The 19130-nt window shown below is 46.6% G+C and overlaps 1 non-coding gene across 1 annotated transcript; it reads right to left on the bottom strand.

Moving 5' to 3' along the window:
- Positions 1-17321: 17321 nt before the first annotated feature.
- On the bottom strand, positions 17322-17394 carry Trnar-ccu (transfer RNA arginine (anticodon CCU)). The gene has a single exon. It is a non-coding gene; the product is annotated as a tRNA-Arg (tRNA).
- Positions 17395-19130: the final 1736 nt, after the last annotated feature.

Genomic DNA, 19130 nt, shown 5'->3' with positions numbered 1-19130 from the left:
TTATTCTTTACACTTGCTGTCCGTTAACTTCCTTTTACAGTAAAATGCAAGTCAACATTTTCTTGCACAGATTACGTACATATTTGCAGCATACTGCATCACTTGCGGAAGTTCTTGAGCTAATAAATTAGTTGTTCGACATTAAATGTATTTACAATTAGGCAGCAAACTGTGTGCTTGAGACATACATAACTCTAGGCTAGTTTGTTCATCTGGAAGGATATTGTTTATCTGAATTTATTCTGTAATATTCATCATAGAATGCATGCGATTTTAATGCACTTCTAATTTTCATATTGTTGCCTAAGCAAACTTCGAAGCTTTATGAATGCATGCCGAACCTTATGTGTTTGATCTGCTTTTGAAATTTCAACTGTAGTAATATAGTCAAGGCAGTTATATTATGTAGAGCAGCCTTTATGCAGCTGAAATTACTTTTGTCAACTAGAACTATGCAACTTCCAGCTCGACGGAACTTCCCAACTGGAACTGGAAAATTTCCAGCTGGGCATATGACTTCCCAACTGAAACTGGAAAACTTCCAGCTAGAAATAGCAAGTTCCCAACTGGAAGTGAAAGACTTCCAGCTGGAAATAGCAAGTTTCCAACTGGAACTGGAAAACTTCCAGCTGGGCAATGACATTTCCAGCTGTATATGGGAAATTCCCAGCCTGAGAAGCTGTTTGCAGCTGAAAAACAGGCTGGAAAGCGATTTTCCAGCTGGAAATTTCCACCTCGTTTTCATGTGGGAAGCAGCCTGTCAGGGCTTATAGGCCTATAGCTGCTGGCCGAACACGGGTCCTTGCCTTCTTTGAGAATAGGTATTATGATTGCTTCCTTCCAGGCGGACGGAATACAGCTGGCAGAGAAAAACGGCGTTGAAAAGCGATATGAGTGTTTTGTCTGCTTCGGGGTGTAAGGCCCGAATTCTGAAACGCTCCTTTCCTTACTAAGGACGTCTTACATGCTGTAAGGCGACCTGGCGTCAATTCTGGAACGTCCCTTACTAAGGGGCACTAAGTTAGGGCCTCCTTGGTGCTTCCTCACGCTTAGGAAGCCGGCATGCTACCTTCATGCTTCCTAACCGCGCTCCTCTACCTGAACGTATGCTTCTCCGCAGGACTTTGCACGCGGTACGCTCGGCTTGGATAGGTGCCGTGCGCAGCCAACGCCACGGCAGCCAGCCGCCGTGTATTGACGTCCAGTTTGGCTCCGCAGACTGCGCTTTGTGCCATTTCTTTTGCGACTCCGTTTTTCTGTGAAAAGCGAGCGGCGAGAATGACGGCCTTGCGATATTTATCCGAAGACGATAGCTTCGAAAGCTATGCAAGGTTTCTTCGGCGTGCAAGTGAACTTCTTTACGGGTCTGTGTACAAGCCTCGGCCGTTGACTCCAGTCTGGCATGTGATTGACAGGCATTATCCACTGGAACACTACAACGAAGTGCAGTTTCTAGCCCGGTATCGTTTTTCCAAGCGAGCTGTTGCAACCATACTGACAGAGCTGCAACTGCTTTGTAACACTGACAACAAAGGAGCGCCGCTACCTGTTCTGTTGAAGGTCTTCATCGCACTGCGTTTTTACGGAACGTGTGCCATGCAAACTGTTGTAGGGGACCTTGTGTGTGTATCCCAACCCTCTATATGCCGATGCATTTGAGATAAGGCACAGCTGATATGCCTACGTCTGTATCCCAAGTACGTTCGGCTGCCAAACGCCAGTGAAGTGAGGTCAGTCATGACTAGGTTCTATGCCATTGGAGTATTCCCCGGGGTTACTGGGTGCATAGATTGTACTTATATACCCATTAAAAGCCCCGGTGTAGACGACGCAGAAGAGACGGAGGAAGAACGAGCCGCACGCCTCGAGAAGCGTCGTAAGTACGAAGTGGCCAGGCGAGTGGATTCAGATGAGGATAGCACCCGAAACGTGTTCAAGTCACTGGACGACAACCTCTTACCCTCCCGCCTCACCGACCATCGCGCCGTCTTTGTGGCAATTGAGAAACAACAAGATGAAGACTTTCACAATAAATACGTTACCATTTAATAATGCCTAGTCTTTAATATAACCATAACTTAACGAGAGGTAACAACCAAACCTAAACATTCAGACGTACGAAGCTAAACGAAAAAGATGTAACTGTAGAGAGAACCAAGCTAAACAAAAAGATTAACCGTACCTCTAGATACGCACACCCAGGCATAACTGAGTTAAGCCACAGCCAATTTTTCTTCCTCCGTGAAATAAGTTTTGCCCGGCATGGCAAATACACACACACACACACACACACACACACACACACACACACACACACACACACACACACACACACACACACACGCACGAAACAAAACGCAGGCCAAAAAGAAAAAGAAAGCGACGCCTGACCAACCGAACTTTCAGATGCTGCCAAAGTTGCTAGGCTGAGCTTGCTTTCCTGCCATGTGCATCATTTTTGAGCTATTTTTACGTCATTGACGAAAGAAATGGTATTTATGCCCTTATATAGAAGTAGAAATGCAATTCTAACAGCGCCGGAAGTTTACTTTGGCAATTCATTAGAAATATTTTGCATATTTTCGTAAGTAATCTCAAAACCAGAAGCCTGTAACGTTCCACTTCCTTTGGTGAGGCGTAAAGTCCCTAGATTTTAAGCAAAAAAAATATCTAGGGACTTTAGTGAGGCGCTCCTTCCGCAGGGAATGTAAAAGGAAGCTTTTAGAATTCGCGATGGCCTTCTGAGGGCGCCTAACGTTTAGGTAGCATGAAGGACTCCTTGCGTAAGGTAGGGAAACGGTCTAAGGCTAGGAGCATTTCTGAATCCGGGCCTAAGTGTTTTATCATCTCGTAAACTATACGATCGTTTCCAGGGGCCGATATACTACAACAATTTAGTGCAGCCTGAAATTCTGCCATGTTAAATGGACGGTTGTAAGGTTCATTTCTGTCTCCTTTTCGATCCAGATGCAGTCGCTCTGCTTGTCGCCTGTGTCTCAAGAACGTATCTGAGTAATGGGAGGAACTAGAAATGTACTGAAAATGTTCCCCTAGAGAATCAGCTTGGGCCTCAAGAGTGTCTCCTTGTGTATTCACTAATGGTAGAGGATGAGTTTCACGGCCTTTTATCTCGTTTATCCTGTTCCAAGCTTTTTTTCCGTCTGTATAAGAATTCATGCCTTATTACTTCTGCTATAAGAATATAGATTAAATTAGTGTAGATTTTCTCAAAAGCTGGTAGCAGAATTATGACTAAACTGTTTCCACACAGTTATGTGTACATCTGGCATCACATCTGAGGCAAATATGTTACACAATCACTTTAGTATTTATTGTGCAAAGGGTTGAAGGCATTGTAATGTAACGTGGAAGGAGTCTCTGGAGGATATGATGATGATGATATGTGGTGTTTTATGGCGCAAGGGCCAATAATGGCCAAAGAGCGCCAAGCGATGGTGTTATGTGTTCGATGATACAAATAATTACAAAGTGAAACGTGGCTGACTGAAGATATAACGCGGCTGTATAGGGGCCTAAAACCAGTAGTAACATGTAAACATAATAAATTGATGACAATGGTTCGTGAGGTGTGCTGTGATCCAAAAAGGTATACTCGGACGGAGTAAAATACTAAAATGTATAAATACCAGTAGCACTACTGCCTCACCGAGGTCCTTAAGTGCAAGGGCCTGGAGGCAGGTGCTCTACAAGGCGCTACTATCGCAGCAGGGGCCTCGGGCGAGAGGCGATGCTACGATACTTGTGGGCCAATAATTTGCAATGCGCCAACATCCTGTAAAAAGTTAAAAACTGATTTTCTGTGAAAAAACGGGTCTGCACCAAGGAACATTCTCGGATGAAAAGGAATATGCTGTCGGTAGGCTAGAGGGAAGTGTTTTTTCCTTTCAGGTTCCACTTTCCGACACTCCAGCAAGACGTGGAGGACGGTCAGTGTCTCGCCACACTTACAGCAGGTAGGAGGTTCGCTGCCGGTCAACAGATAAGAGTGTGTGCCATAGGTATGGCCTATCCTATGGCGACAAAAAATCACTTCAGTTCGCCGTATTTTTGTCATTAGTGGGAAATTTCCTAAGCGGGGCTTGATTAAATGAAGTTTATTGGAAGTCTTAGTGTCCCACATCTGTTGCCAATGTCTTCTAAGTTGTTTTCGTAAAAATGGCTTCAGGTCTGTGGCTGGGATACCTGTGGATGAGTTGCCAGCTTTCGTTACACTGGATGTGGCAGTTCCATCTGCAAGCATGTTGCCCTCAATTCCTCTGTGCCCAAGCACCCAACATATTATGATGTGCTGATTAGATGTATATACTTTGCACAGGATCGAGGGAATATAGCTCAGTGAGTACAGGCTTTTGTGACTCTTGAATGACATTAGAGATGTTACGACAGATAGGGAGTCTGTGAAGATAACGGCTTTTTGTAGCTTTGTTTCCTTTATTTGTTTAACAGCAGACAGTATTGCGTAAGCCTCTGCGGTGAATATGCTTGTTTCCGGGTGCAGAACGTTGAACACCGGCATTTGACTTCGAAGCATCAGTGTAAAATTCTGCGCATGAGTACTTGGACTGGAGTTCTAGAAAATGCATTCTTATATGTGCCTCTGGAGCGTGCTTTGTAATCTCTACGAACGATGTATCGCATTCTATGAGCTGCCACTGCCACGGTGGCAATGGCTTCGCTGGTACCACAAGGTTTTGCTCAAGAATCTGAACTCCCATTTCCTCAGAAAGCTTTCTTACGCGCAAAGCAAATGGTTCTCTAGCTGCAGGTCGATTAGCAAACAGCGTTACAGATGTCATGTCGTTTATGGCTTCGTAAGAGGGATGGTCGCCGTTCGCGTTGACTTTCAGAAAGTAAATGAAACTAGAGTATTACCTCTGAAGATGAAGCGACGACTCGTTAGCTTCAACGTAGAGACTCTCTACAGGACTCGTCCTGAAGGCACCGGTCGCCAGGCGGATACCTAGATGATGGATAGGGTCAAGCATCTTTAGAGCGCTTGGAGTGGCCGACTGGTACACCACGGCCCCGTAGTCTAGGCGCGTACGTATAAGGCTTTTGTATACGTTCATAAGGCATTTCCTGTCACTGCCCCATGTCGCATGCGACAAGATTTTGAGGAAATTCATTGTTTTAAGGCATTTCTGCTTGAGATTTCTTAGGTGTGGAATGAAAGTTAGTGTTTTGTCCAGAATGATGCCCAAAAATTGGTGTTCTGTGTTCACAGGTATGCGCTGCCGATTTAACTCTATATTGGAATCTGCGGCCAGTCCTCTCTTCCGTGTGAATAGAACACAGGAGCTTTTATTGGGATTAAGTTTAAAGCCATTTTCACTGGCCCATTTAGACACTTTGTTAAGACCTAATTGGATGTGTCGTTCACAAATTGCGAGGTTACATGACTTGAAGCCGATCTGTACATCATCTACATATACAGAATAAAACATGCCGCGCGGTATTGCTGAACGGAAGGAGTTCATTTTTATGATAAAAAGCGTACAGCTGAGTACACCTCCCTGTGGCACCCCAGTTTCCTGTGTGAATTGTCTGGATAGAGCATTACCAACTCTAACACGGAAAGTGCGATTTGATAAGTAGCTTTCAATTATGTTAAACATTTTCCCGCGGATACCAATTTCTGAGAGATCTCGCAATATTCCATACCGCCACGTTGTATCATACGCTTTTTCCATGTCGAGGAAGACAGACAGAAAGAACTGTTTGTGGATAAAGGCGTCACGGATGTTTGCTTCTATGCGAACAAGACTGTCTGTCGTGGAACGGCCTTCTCTAAAACCGAACTGACACGGATCGAGCAGTTTATTTGTTTCAAGGAAGTGTAAAAGCCTGCGGTTTATCATTTTTTCGTAAAGTTTGCAAAGGCAACTCGTTAAAGCAATGGGGCGGTAACTTTCCACTGAGGATGGATCTTTACCTTGTTTTAGAATGGGTACTACGATGGCTTCTCTCCATACGAGTGGAAGGTACCCAGCCGCCCAAATAGTGTTAAAGAGGGACAGCAGCGCCATTTGAGCGTCACAGTGAAGATGCCTTATCATCTCATACATAATCCTGTCGGCTCCGGGGTCAGAGCTTTGACAATTGTTTATGGAATTTCTGAACTCGGCAACACTAAACGGACGGTTGTACAGTTCATTTTCATTACATTTCCTGTTCAGCGGCCTGCTTTCTGCTAATTGTTTTTGTTTAAGGAATGACTGAATAGTGGTCGGAGCTAGACACTTGCTCGAAATACTGTGCAACAGCATTCGCCTGGTGTTCAAGGTTGTTGCCTTGGTTATCGACCAAAGTCAGGAGGTAGGGTTGACGATCTATTGTTTTTGTCAGCCGGTTCCATACTTTTCCTTCTTGCGTGTAGGAATTAATGCTAGAGATATATTTTTCCCAGCTTTCTCTCCTAGCAATGCGCCGTATTCGTCTTCCTTGGGATTTTATACGTTTGAAGTTAATGAGGTTCTCAGTTGTTGGAGACTGGCGTAGCATGCCCCAAGCCTTATTCTGTTTTTTCCGCGCATTCCTGCAGTCCTCGTTCCACCAGGGCACTCGCCGTTTCTTTGGAGCCCCAATGGTTTGTGGGATGCACTCTAATGCGCAGTCAATGATAAAAGCGGTAAAATAAGCAACAGCATCGTCTATATTAAAATCGCTAAGAGCATTTCGAGGCATGTGCGTCATTGTCTTAAATTTTTCCCAGTCTGCGGACGCAATTTTCCACCGAGGCGCGTGTGGGGGAGGATGATGTTCTCTTGTAGATTTAAGGCACACAGGAAAATTATCACTGCCATAGGGGTTCATAATAACATTCCATTCTAATAAGGGTACTAAGGTCGGGGATGCTACGCTTAGGTCTATGGAACTGTGTGTATTATGTGCAATGCTGTAATATGTTGGTTGTTTCCTGTTTAGCACGCAGGCACCTGAAGAGAGCAGGATTTGTTCTATTATTCGGCCTCGTGAATCACATCGGGAGTCTCCCCAAAGTGTATTGTGTGCGTTGAAATCGCCAACCAATATGTAAGGATGTGGCAGGGCATCTATTAATCCCTCAAGTTCTGTTCTTTGGAGTCGATAATTAGGTGGTATGTAGACAGAACAAATAGTGACTAGTTTTCCAAGCAGTGAGGCTCGAATCGCAACTGCCTCAAGAGGCGTTCGAAGATCTAGAGCTCTACATGCGACAGATTTATCAACTATTATTGCAACACCACCGGACGAGGTGTTGGCGTCGTCACGGTCCTTGCGGAAGATAGCAATTGCGGGAGAAAGCCTGTCTGTGTGGGTTTTAGGTATGTCTCCTGTACACACAGCACCTTGGGATTAAACTTACATAAGAGTTCTTTGGCGTCATCGAGGTTGTGGAGGAGACCTGTGATGTTCCAATGTAATATTTGTGTATCCATGTTTATAGTAGTTTGTGCTCTGTGTTTAAGAGCGAAAAACTAAATTAGCCCACAGGGCCCTTTGCAGGCCCCGTGATGCGGGGTTTGTGTTTTTTTGCGCGCTCCTGAGAGCTGCGCCGATCCTTCAGCGTCTGAGACGCCGATGCACTTGGCGATGTATCCATCGCCTCCGCCGAGGCGCTGGATGCCCGCTCGCGGTGTACGCTCGCGGGTGATTCGGGCTTCTCTGCGCGAGCAGAGGCCCTAGAAGTCCTAGAGCCCGCAGGCCCGGAGGGCTGCTGGCTCTGCTTGCTAGCTGGCGGAACAGCACTAGCTCATACCGCAGTGGGGGCGGGTGGCGCTAACGCCGGTCCACTCTGCGTGGTCCGAACGACCGCCGAGAACCGTTGTGGCAGTGCCCCCTGCAGTGCCACTTCGGAGAAAGAAGGCCCCACAAATGAGAGGCGTTTTCGTGCTTCTTTGAAGGAGATGTTTTGTTTTACTTTGAGCGTTATAATTTCTTTTTCTTTTTTTCATGTGGGACAGGAGCGTGAACACTTTGCACAGGTGGTACGGCCGCGGCAGCTCTGAGAGCCGTGACCGAATCTTTGGCACTTAAAACAGCGTCGGGGATTTGGTATATAGGGTCTGACATTGAGTTTGATGTAGCCTGTTTCAATTTGTTCGGGGAGTGTGCTGGTACAAAAAGTGAGAATCAGGTGTTTTGTCGGAATTTCCTTATCGTCTCGCCGGATCTTAATTCTCTGTACATTTGTTACGTGTTGATCCTTCCAGCCCTCTAGGAGCTCTGCCTCTGTCAATTCTAGTAGGTCCTGTTCTGAAACTACACCTCGTGTGCTGTTGAGGGAACGATGAGGGTTTACTGAGATTTGAGTGTCACCAAATGAAACAAGATTTGTCAGTTTGTCATGTTGGATTTTGTCACGCACTTCAATGAGAAGGTCGCCACTGGCCATTTTCGTAATTTTGTATCCTGGGCCCAGAATGTCGGTGAGGCACTTCGCGACAACAAAAGGAGATAGGGTTCTTAGAGTCTTTTGGGGGGATTCAGCATGGATCACGTGGAAACGTGGGAAGATCTCTTTGCTCTTGGCGAAAAAGTTTAAAGGTTCATCGGTGCGCCCTCTTTTCAAAAGAGAGCGATCAGGCAGCTTCGGGAATGAGCTTAAAGCCATAAATGTATTGAATATTTTCGGCAGCTGTGCCAGCCGCCCACCACGGAGCCCAACAAGGGGACGCGGCAAGATTCTGTGTATACAAAGCCTGCCAGCGCCAGCCGTACACAGCCACTATAACCCAATATGTATAACCAAGGTTGGTTATCGCACACAAGGTTAACCCTCGCTGCCCAGAAGATCAGAAGTAAATAGAAGAGAGAAGAAGACAGGATAGATTGAAAGTGAGAGAGAAAGACGAAGATTTAAGAGGAGCATAGGAAAAGGCAACTGCCGATTTCCCCTGGGTGGGTCAGCCCAGGGGTGCCGTCTACGTGAAGCAGAGGCCAAAGGAGTGTGTGTTGCCTCTGCCGAGGGGCCATAACGGTCCAAACACCCGGCTTCGGCTCAACTCCCAGGATCCCCTTTTCCCCGGACACGGCTAAGCCACGCACACGACACGCGGGAGGCTCCAACCCTCATGTGCTCGGGTACGTGGTGGCGCAACTCACCAAACGCCTGCTGACGTAGACGCCCCTGCGGGGTGTGGAGGATATGCTGCACCCGACATTTCCATGCACAATATGAAGGCACGTCATGCCTGTGCAGTACACTTCACTGTGCTGTGCACATTTGCTTATTGCAGGAAACTAGAGATGCTGGAGAGCATCGGTTGCGAGGAGCTCTTTCGACTCATCTGACAGCCGGGTGTGCTTAGACGAATGCCGTTCTCTGCCGGTAGACGGCAGTGCCAGTCCAGGATGCTGAAATACTCCATAGCACCTGTGAGCTGCCTTCATTGAGCAATTTGTGTACTCAATCTCGATGTAACTCAGCAAACTGGTAATACTGTAGGGCCTTGTTTAGCCGATCTGTGACTCTTGTGTGGCAGTTGAGTTGATAATCTTGTGCTAAAGCATTCTTGTGGTTTTAGTTGTAGTTTTCTGGACAGCATAGCCCTATAACAGTCTTTATTTACACCATTTGTGAGTGCTGTGCAACAGTAAAATCTACAAAGGAATGGTATGGGTGCCGTTATCACAAAAGATACCTGCTAGACACGGTTTAAACATATTTAAAAAATAGATGACTTCCATGAGGTTATGGAGTGTTGAAACATATGTTAAAGAGAATGCTTCATACACATAAATCAGGGGTGACACTCCTGTGCCAATTGTGCCATTTTGATACAAACGCAGATAACTGCGCCAAACACAGAAAATTGACCGAAATTGCGCCACGCTACGCCAGAACGGCTACGGCATGTACGTGTGCTCCGGCAGTGGCTGCGAACTGCGAGCGGATTTGGTCTCCGAAAAAGAGTGCGGTTGTTCACATTCCGCAGACCGTGCGACGGCGTCTCCCGCAGTCTTGTGCATTGAAAGCATCTGATTCCTCTTAGGTTGTTAACTTGTGTCTGCTACATGGCAGCAGTGTTACACAAGAGCCGTGTCTGTTGTGCTGAAGGCTAGTCAGAAAGCCGCGTGCACACGCCTGTTTTTGAAAGGTAGACTTTTTCTTAGAAATCAGTGAGTTAATTTTATTAAGATGTTAAGAAGTGCATAAAGTGCGAAAAGGCAATGCAAGAATACAATGGAGATATTTAATTGGCTGTCACAAGTATGGTGACTTAAAAAGGAGATGGATCCTCAGTTTTATGATGTTGGCCAGTGTACAAAAAGTAATTTTGCAAATGTATTGACAAGAAATTTTCTGACACTACAGCAACCAACTTAAACCGCATTTCGACATATAATTGAGAAAATGGAATGGTAATTTCATAAGAACCGCTGTCATGGAGTCACTCCCCCAATCATTTTCGTTTGTCACAGGAATCCCAATGTGTTTTGTGAGAGGCGGATATCATGTGGCAGATCCAAAATGACATCTTACACCCTCGACCCGTAAGGGCCACCCGTACCATATTGGCCCTGGATGTCAGTAAGGCTTTCGATAACCTGTCGCATGCCTCCATACTGACATGTTTGTCCAAAATGGATGTGGGTGTATGGGCCTACAACTACATCGCCAGTTTTCTTAGCGACAGAACAGTGGGGATCCATTTAGGGGGACGTAGGAGCACCCATTTTGGCCTAGGTACCGGAGGCACACCCCAGGGCGCTGTCCTCTCCCCCTTTCTCTTTAACGTGACTATGAGGAAGCTTCCACCGCTACTCAACAAAATCCCCCATATTAAGCACTCCGTATATGCGTATATGAAGGAGAGGCCTTCGTCCTGCAGTGGACATAACATAGGCTGATGATAATATGCGCATGATGTTGATGATGTGTGCTGTTTTATGGCGCAAGGGCCAGGTATGGCCAAAGAGCGCCATCACAAATGGTAATGTTATCGATGAATTGTGGATGGCGTGGACAATAAATTCCTCAATGTAGATCTGACATGGCTGTAGAAGGGCCTAAAAACTGTCACTGTAAATGGCGTAAAACACGTAAGTGGTAAAATAATGACACTACCTAGTTAGTGATGTGGGCTATGGCAAATGGGTTTCGTTAAAAACGTATGATGTAAGACATATAACAGTGATACTAGGGCTTGAAGAGAGCCCTTGAATACAAGGGCCGTTAATCACTTGCTAAAATTACCTGGCCAAATGATTTTCAGGGTGTTTGCTTCATTTAAAATGTCTAAAACTGTTTTCAGGTTAAAAAGCGGTTCATGGCTAAGAAAGTATGATGGGTGAAGAGGTATGTTTTCACGATATGCAGAAGGGAAATACCTTTTCCTCTCTGTTTCTATAGCAGGGCACTGAATAAGAACATGGACAACTGTCAGAATATTGCCGCACTTACTACAAATCGGAGGATCATTCCCAGTTAAGAGGTAAGAGTGAGTACTATAAGTGTGTCCTATTCTTAATCGACAAACAAGCACTTCTTTATATCGTGCCGTTTTCCCAGTTATCCAGTTCCCTAGTTTTGGTTTTATCATGTGTAACTTATTTAGTACCTGGGTATGCCACTCTCCTTGCCAATGCTTCCTCAGCTTACGGCGTAGAAAATACTTTAGGTCTGTGACAGGGATGGGGATATTTGGGTCTGTATCGCTAAAGGTTACTGAGGTAGCATTTTTGTCAGCAGCTTCATTGCCTTTTATACCTTTGTGGCCAGGTACCCAGCATACGACAATCATTTGGTTGCACATATATGCGGAACACAATAAACTGTAGAGTTCATTAAAAACGGGGTTCTTGTGTTTCCGTAGATTGCTTAGGGCTTTGACCACACTTAATGAATCTGTGAAGACAATAGCCCTAGCGACGTTTGTGAGCCTTATGTGTTGAATAGCCGAGAGTATAGCATATGCTTCCGCTGTAAAGATAGATGTGTGTGGATTTAGTGCCCCAGATGTAGAAAATGAGTCTCCGAGAGCTGCGTAAGAAACGCCAGCAGTGGACTTCGAAGCATCTGTGTAGTATTCTGTGCAGGAGTACTTGTCCTGGAGTTCAAGAAAATGGGAATGTATATGCGCCTCCGGTGCTTGTTTGAATATTTCTATGAAAGAGATGTCACACTGAATAGTGTGCCATTCCCAAGGCGGTGGAAGCAAGGTAGGGGCCATTAGTACATCCCCTAGAAGTGGGACCTCTGTTTTTTCTGACAGTGCTTCTAACCGGAGAGACAGAGGAGGCCGGTTGGCTGGGCGGTTACGGAACAGCCTGACAGTGGACATGTCGCGAATAGTAGAATGACATGGATGTTGAATGTCTGATCTAACTTTCAGGGCGTAGGAGAGACTTAAATATGTCCTTTGGAGATCCAGAGACCACTCATTGGACTCAACGTACAGGCTTTCAACAGGACTAGTCCTGAAGGCACCTGTTGCAATACGGATACCCAAGTGGTGCACAGAATCTAGCATCTTCAAAGCACTAGGCGTAGCAGAGTTATAGACTATAGCTGTGTAGTCAAGGCGCGACCGTACGAGACTTTTGTACAAGTTTAAGAGGCACCTCCTGTCACTTCCCCAAGATGTACGGGACAAGATCTTCAGTACATTCATTGTCTTCAGGCACTTCGCTTTCAGATACTTCAAGTGGGGGATAAATGTTAATTTACAGTCTAAAATGAGGCCTAAAAATTTATGTTCATGGCTCACAGGTAGCTGTTGTCGATTAAGATAAATAGTGGGGTCAGGTAATATACCTCGCTTGTTCGAGAAGAGAACACACGTGCTTTTTAGTGGGTTTAGTTTAAATCCATTCTCGTCAGCCCACTTAGATAATTTGTTTAGCCCAAGCTGTACATGTCGCTCGCAGATAGAAATGCTACATGATTTGAAACCTATTTGTACGTCATCCACATATACAGAATAAAACATTGTACGTGGTATGACAGTTTGGAGCGAGTTCATTTTGACAATAAATAATGTACAGCTCAGCACACCACCTTGTGGTACACCAGCTTCCTGTGTGAATTGTCGAGACAGGACGTTACCAACTCGGACACGGAACGTGCGATCAGAGAGGTAGCTCTGAAACACATTTAATAAGTTGCCTCGGATTCCCATTCCAGTCAGGTCACGGAGAATTCCAAAACGCCATGTTGTGTCGTATGCCTTTTCCAAGTCTAAAAATACTGATAAGAAAAACTGTTTGTGTACAAAGGCATCACGGATATTTATATCGATGCGGACAAGGTGATCTGTTGTGGATCTACCTTCCCTGAAACCGCACTGTAGGGGATCGAGTATTTTGTTGCTTTCAAGCAAATGGATGAGGCGCCGGTTAATCATTTTCTCAAAGAGTTTGCATATACAACTTGTCAGGGCTATAGGCCTATAGCTACTGGCTGAGGAAGGGTCCTTGCCTTCTTTGAGAATAGGAATGACGATTGCTTCTTTCCATGCGGACGGAATGTAACCGGCAGAGAACGCGGAATTAAAGAGTAATAGTAGTGTTTTGTGGGTTTCGGGGTTTAGGTGTTTGATCATCTCGTACAAGACTCTATCACTTCCTGGAGCGGACTTGTTGCAACCATTTAGTGCAGCTTGAAATTCCGCCATATTAAATGGACGGTTGTAGGGTTCATTTCTATTACCTTTACGATCCAGAGGCAGTCGCTCCGCTTGTTTCTGATATCTCAGAAATGTATCTGAGTAGTGGGATGAACTTGAAATCTTTTCAAAATGTGCGCCTAGAGAATCAGCTTGGTGAATGAGTGTGTCTCCTTGTGTATTTACTAATGGTAGAGGATGAGTTTCGCGGCCTTTTATTTACCCTGTTCCAGGCTTTTCTTTCATCTGTATATGAATTAATGCTGGAGATGAATCTCTGCCAGCTTTCCCTTTTAGCACGGCGGCGCGTTCTTCTACCTTCCGACTTTATTTTCTTGAAGTTGATTAAGTTCTCGAAAGTTGGAGAGTCGCGAAGGTGACTCCAAGCCTTATTTTGATTTTTGCGAGCTTCCTTACACTCCTCATTCCACCAGGGAATACGTCGTTTAAATGGCGATCCGTTCGTTTGAGGGATACAGAGTGACGCAGCGTCAGTTATAATTGCCGTCAAATATGACACTGCATCATCGATAAGAAATGTACAGATGTCATCCCAGACCACATATGTCAGCTCTCTATATCGTTGCCAGTCGGCACCGTCGACTTTCCAACGGGGCAGATGTGGAGAACACTCATCGGCTTTCGTTAATTTTAGGATGATTGGGAAATGGTCACTCCCGTATGAATTTTTGATGACGTTCCACTCTAGGTATGGCACAAGTGTACTTGATGCGATACTTAAATCTATAGATGAGTATGTTTTGTGTGTCACACTGTAGTATTTTGGCTCTTTTTTATTGAGCAAGCATGCATCCGTGGAGAAAAGAAAATTTTCAATTAAGCGCCCTCTTGCATCACAACGAGAATCTCCCCAGAGGTGGTTATGGGCATTTAAATCGCCTACTATGATGTAAGGTTCAGGAAGTTCTGTTATAAAGCTTTGGAATTCTGTTTTGGAGAGTTGGTAGCTGGGAGGGATGTATAGAGAGCTAATTGTTACTAGTTTATGAAACAGCACAGCTCTGATTGCAACTGCCTCAAGGGTAGTTTGCAGCTTCAGATGCTGGCAGGCGACACCTTTATCTACTAGTATGGCCACACCACCCGAAGAGGCGAGGGCATCGTTGCGGTCTTTGCGATAGATCGCATATTGTCGGAGAAAGTTAGTGTGTGATGAATTAAGATGTGTTTCTTGGACACACAGCACTCTTGGATTGTACTTGTGTAGGAGTTCCTTAATGTCATCTAGATTGTGGAGTAAACCCCTAACATTCCACTGTACTATCTGTGTATCCATTTCATATGTGTTTTGTGCTGTGTGTCTAAGAGAGGTAAATTAGGCTAGCTCACGAGGCCTTTCCAGGCCCCGTGATGGGGTTTCCCCTTTCTTCCCGGCGCGCTCAAGGGAGCTGCGCCGTTCTTTGGGCGTCTGAGACGCCGGTGTTTTGCTTGTATCCATCACCTCGTCTGAGGTGGTGGATAGTGCCCGCTGAGCGGGCACGTTTGTGCGGGATTCGGGCCTATCTGCACGGGCAGTGGCCCTGGTTCCAGCAGACCCGCGGGTCTGCTGGCCCTCCTTGGCAGGGGGCGGAACAGCACTGGCTGAGCTCCTATCACTCACAGGCATACACTTCACTCGATCGGCAGCGGCACACACACAGTTGAAATCGCCCACTAGCAACAGCAGTTTGTCACAAACCATGTAAGGCTCTAGACCGTTAAAAAAATCGCGGCGTTCAGAGTCAACATTTGGTGAGTACACGCATATAATGCGCCATTATAACTTCGAAAAGGAAAAGTCTACCACGTGGAGGCGACCACTTGGACAAGAAAAAATGGACTCCACGATAATGCCTAGACTATTGCGGAGAAAAAGGACGCACCCACCCGATGTGCCAACAGAGTGGCAAACACAGACATTGAAGTGTGCACGAAAGGTGGACACCTTACGCTCAGTAAATTCCTCGCTATCGATCTTCGTCTCTTGGGCGGCTGCTATGTCCAGCGCGTTGTCAGCGAGAAGACAATTAAGTTGACAATGACGCCATCGAACGCCAAGGCCCCTGACATTCAGAGACGCTACGCTTAATGCTACGTCAAGTTTCATCGCCATGCGCTAGGAAAAGAGACCTGTGACATACATTGCACACGATACTTGGACCCGCAGGGAGCACTGTACGGCGTTGCTATTCCTCGGATCCGTGTGGAGGCGTCGGGAAAACTGGCAGGCATTCATGTGCCGTGAGTTCCACACCCGTGCACACTGTCTGGTGGATGTACTTGCCGCCAGAACCGAGGAAGAAACACACACGTACACACTCACACACGTACAGGAACACATTACAATACTACGGAGGCGGCTTCTCCGCCTGCCGTGTCTCGGCCGCTAAGTTGGGCCGCGGTATTAAAGTAGAGCGCCGAATTCCTGGGGTTTTCGGCGGCGGCTCGTCACTGCAACCACCTGGCTCAGGCTTTTTACCGATGAACTCCTCGTGGGAGCGCTTCCCAGCTGTCAGGGCGGCAGCCTCCTGGCTGAAAGCCATGGTCTCGGGGTTCCTAGGCTCCACGTTGTCAAGAGTTTTCGCCACAGCTGTCGTCTTATCATCTAGCGTGCCGTCGGATTCAGGCTGAACCTTACGTTGCACTTGTACGGCCGCCGCTACTGCATTGGACGTCGTCGCACTCTGCTTCGTCAGCGGCGTCAACGTAGGCCTATCGCGATTCGCTGGTGTCCCAGTTACACGGGCCGCATCCTCCGCGTCCGCCTTGTCCATTAGCCGCTCAGACAAGTCTTCACTAGTCCCGAGGCCAGCGATGCTCGCATAAGTGCGGGCACATTGGCCGTCTTCGTGGCCCAACCGTCAGCAGGCTCCGCAACGTGGGACCCGGGAGGCCTGCCTGGCACGACGACAAGCGCCAACTCACCGCTAACGTTGAGCAGGTGCGGCAAGTCGTCGAGCTTCACGCCAGCTTTCAATTTAAGTGTGACTAGCCTCGTTGTGGAGCCGGTCTAGCCTCTTTGTGGAGCCCCGCACGCGCCAACGCTCCCGGGAAGCTTCGATGACTTTTCCGTATAGCGCAAAAGCCATACGTCTTCTTCCGGCAAGTTGTGTAGCAGCCAGTGAAGCTTGAGTCGCACGTCCTGGTTCGCCGGATCAATCACCAGGCAGCGGTTTCCTTTCACAAGCAGCTCACCAACGCTGACAATCTTCGTTACTGCTTCAGAATCCTTAAGAGCAACGGCCCAGACGTGGCTCATCCTATACGCCCCCAGGGCGATAACATCGGCGAGCAGCTCATGCTGAGCTAACGCGTCCCGGAAATCCTCGACCCGATACGGGCGGGCCCTGATATCCGCGTGCAAAAAAACAGTATTTACAACGAAACGCCCTGTAGGCAGTCGTGGCAAAACAACCGGGTATGTACTTTGCTCTTCAGTATCCCTGCTGCCGCTGCAGACATGGCCGCTGAAGCCGCTCCTACGGAGCCTTCATCGCACGTCCGTCACGCTCGGTGGCCGGAAGTAGAATAGGCCACGAGAGCTTCGCGTCAAGGGCGTGCACGCATACTTTCTACTTTGCCAACTTTTTTTGGTGGCTGCAAAATACGGGTGAGCAGGAAGTGATGACAGCTGCAGACAGAAAGCGAAACAAAATTTCCCCCTTTATACAGGAAAGATTTAAAAGCATACTGTCTCTTAAAAGAAACGCGTACCCTCGGCGGGACTCGAACCCGCAATCCCCGGTTTAGGAGACCGATGCCTTATCCGTTAGGCCACGAGGGCTTTTTTTTTTATTTATTGCCGGTCTTTGACAATGTACAATGCACACAGTATAGAAACAGACATCACAAAAAGAACACCTACAGAACATACTGAAAAACATGAAAGCCATCAGCCCAACATGGACTGGCGTTGTCAAACTAAAATTCTTTTAAAGCTGTCAGAGGTTCTATCCTCGACAGCCAATCGGGTACAATATCTTGCATTTTCTTAATTTCGATGAAACGAGACATACTTTCTCGAAAATAAATACGAGCAGGCCTAGCATCTGGGTCGCAATGGTACCCTGCCATTCGTGCCCGCCATAAACAGTGGAGGCCATTGAGCATAATTAGGTCGTATGGAACCCCATCCTCATTGTCAATCGGTAAGTACCTGATCCCATGCGGATTCAACGGAAACTCCTTCTTGATTGTCCGTTTTAGGACGTCCCAGAAGTACACCCCTTCCCAGCAATGCAAAAACACATGATCTACAGTTTCAGGTTGCTTGCAAATCAAGCAGTGTGGGCCCCATGGTACAAGGAAACCGCGTTCTTCCATGAACGTCTTCACTGCCAGTGTTCCTGTGTGTAGCCTAAAAAAGAATGTTTTTGCCCCAGTAGGCACCTCCATTCTTTTCACCCGTTTAAGGACATCCTGTCCTGGTCCTCCACTGTATATCGCTCTGTACAATGGCACTGGAAAAATAATATCGCATACATCTTTATATAATGTCTTTCTTTTCACGGCAGATAAATAATCGAAAGAAAAACGCACAGAAAGAAAGCGCACACTGTCAACTACCTCTTTAAGATAGCCGCGAATCGTTCCTGGCATACTATTGGTACTAACAATGAGCGCCGGCAGCGCAGCTCTTAATCTGAGCTGTAATACCGTACGCAGAAAAGGATCACGCACATCTCGAAAAAACAAAAATCTATTGACAAGCTGTCGTACAAAAAGATGCGCCAAGCCCAGGCCACCTTCCTTCACCCGCCTGAACAGATTTGTTCGGCTACATCTTTCCCAGTTAGAGTCCCAGATAAAAACGGCGAACACTCTGTGCAATCTTTGCACATTTACCCTTGAACAAAACAACGTCTGCATGACGTACCACAACTTCGTAATGAAAAACAAATTACATACAGTTGCCCTTGCGAAAATGGACAGGTTGATGCCTTTCCACCTGTCTGCTTTTTCTTTTGTTTCTTTTATTTGGTTCGTCCAGTATTCCTCGCTCTGTTTGTAGCTATCCAAGGGAACACCGAGATACTTGGTAGGGGTTTTCACCCAGCTCACATTCGCAAAGTTGTCCGGGGCCGAGGACCACTCTCCGTGCCACAAACCGAGGGACTTACCCCAGTTCACTGTACTGCCCGTTACATCACAAAACTGTTTCACCACGCGTATTGTTTCCGTTACGCTTTCTCTGTTTGTACAACACACGGCGATATCATCTGCATATGCCAGGAGCTTGACTTCTGCGGCTGCCAAGCTATAACCGCGTATTTGATCGTTCTCAGTTATCGCCAAACACATCGTTTCAATGTAAACTGCAAACAAAAGAGGACTGAGGGGGCAGCCTTGACGCACAGAACGCATGACGTTAATGGGGGCCCCCAATGATTTATTCACAATTAAACGTGTTGTGCAGTTCTGATACGCCAATGCCACTCCCTCAGTGATGATGGCACCTACATTAACGTGATCCAGAATGGCAAACAAAATATCATGAGACACACAGTCAAAAGCTTTCTC

This window comes from Dermacentor silvarum, chromosome 1 (assembly GCF_013339745.2).
Source record: "Dermacentor silvarum isolate Dsil-2018 chromosome 1, BIME_Dsil_1.4, whole genome shotgun sequence".
NCBI lineage: Eukaryota > Metazoa > Arthropoda > Arachnida > Ixodida > Ixodidae > Dermacentor > Dermacentor silvarum.
The sequence above is the reverse complement of the archived record's forward strand: the minus strand, read 5'-3'. Positions and strand labels throughout refer to the sequence as shown.